Genomic DNA, 1,776 nt, shown 5'->3' with positions numbered 1-1,776 from the left:
TAAAATAAAATAAAATAAAATAAAATATATAAATATAATGTGTTATCTTTGTGGAATCCTGGAACAGATAATGGACATAAGGTAAAAACTAAAGAAATTGGAATAAAATGTGGACTATAGTTAATATTATCATTTTTGGTTTTCTTAGAGACAGGATCTGTTCTGTTGTCCAGGCTAGAATGTAGTGGCCTGATCACAGTTCACTGTTACCTGAACTTTGGGCTCAAGCGATCCTCCTGCCTCAGCCTCCTGAGTAGCTAGGACTACAGGTGCCACCACGCCCAGCTAATTTTTTTTTCTTTGAGACAGAGTCTCAAGCTGTTGCCCTGGGTAGAGTGCCGTGGTGTCACAGCTCACAGCAACCTCAAACTCTTAGGCTTAAGCGATTCTCTTGCCTCACCCTCCCAAATAGCTGGGATTACAGGTGCCTGCTGCAAAGCCCAGCTTCACGTCCTGCTAATTTTTAAGATTTTGTAAATATGAGGTCTGCTATGTTACCCAGTCTGGTCTCTAACTCCTGGCCTCAAGTGCTCTTTTTGCCTCAGCATTCCAAAGGGAGGTATTAGCCACTGGGCCCTATTATACTGATTAATTATAACAAAGGTACTATACTAATGTGAGGTGTTAATAATAAAGGAAACTGGGTGCAGGGTATATGGGGACTCTGTATATCATCTTTGTGATTTTTCTGTAAATGTAAAACTGTTCTGAAGGATGCTTAATTAAGTGTCCCTTTTTCATCTCTTACCTTGGCCTCCCAGAGTGATATAATTACAGGTGTGAGCCACTGTACTAAGCCTACTTCTAATCTTTAAACTACAGCCAGAACTTTTATTTGTTGAATGATCACCGTGTACTAATTTCTGTGCTAAGCATCCTTTACATGCATTAGCTTGTTCGACCATCACAATGAACCTGTGGCCTGGGATTATCATTTCCCTTATTTGCCTACCTGGAGATAGGCTGCATATAGGCCATAGAGCTGGTAAACAAAGGAGGTCAAACTCAAGCCTTGGTCCATCTGATGTGAAAGACTCTTCTTTTTTTTTTTTTTTTGAGACAGAGTCTCACTTGGTCATCCTTGGTTGAGTGCCATGGCATCTTAGCTCACAGCAACCTCAAAACTCTTGGGTTTTGCGTCATCCTCCCAGGTAGCTGGGAGTACAGGTGCCCACCACAATGCCCACCTATTTTTTTTTTTTTTAGAGACAGGGTCTTACTCTGGCTTAGGCAGTTCTCAAACCTATGAGCTCAGGCAATCCACCTGCCTCAGCCTCGCAAGTCCTGGGACTGCAGGTGTGAGCCTCTGTGCCCAGCCAAGACTCTTAATCTGTGTTCTTCACTGACTCAAGTTCCTCCTTCCTCTTATGTCCTTGTATATGCTGCCAACCTCAAAGCCTGTGGCTTTGAAATATGTGCCTCCCACACAAACTGCATGTAAGTCAGCATTCTCCTTAATCGAGACTCTCAGAATCTACTTCTTAGAGTTGATCAGAAGGGCATGACTATAAATCTTAAATTCAGTTGATTAAAATAAGGCATCACCAGTAACAACAGCAATCATTCTTTGAGCACATCCTCTGTGTCAACCACTGTATGGTTATTATATTAATTTACTGAATTAATACAGTAATGCTAGGAGAAGCTGTTAAAACTTCATCTTAAACCCTTATATATTCCTGGTAGGAATGTAAAATGGTGTAGGCAATTTGGAAACCAGTTTGGCAGCTCCCTGTAATGTTAAAAATGGAGCTATTGGCTCGGCGCCTATAGCTC

This window comes from Otolemur garnettii, unplaced genomic scaffold (genome assembly GCF_000181295.1).
Source record: "Otolemur garnettii isolate 467f Iridium unplaced genomic scaffold, OtoGar3 scaffold00096, whole genome shotgun sequence".
In the NCBI taxonomy this organism is placed as follows: domain Eukaryota; kingdom Metazoa; phylum Chordata; class Mammalia; order Primates; family Galagidae; genus Otolemur; species Otolemur garnettii.
The sequence above is the reverse complement of the archived record's forward strand: the minus strand, read 5'-3'. Positions refer to the sequence as shown.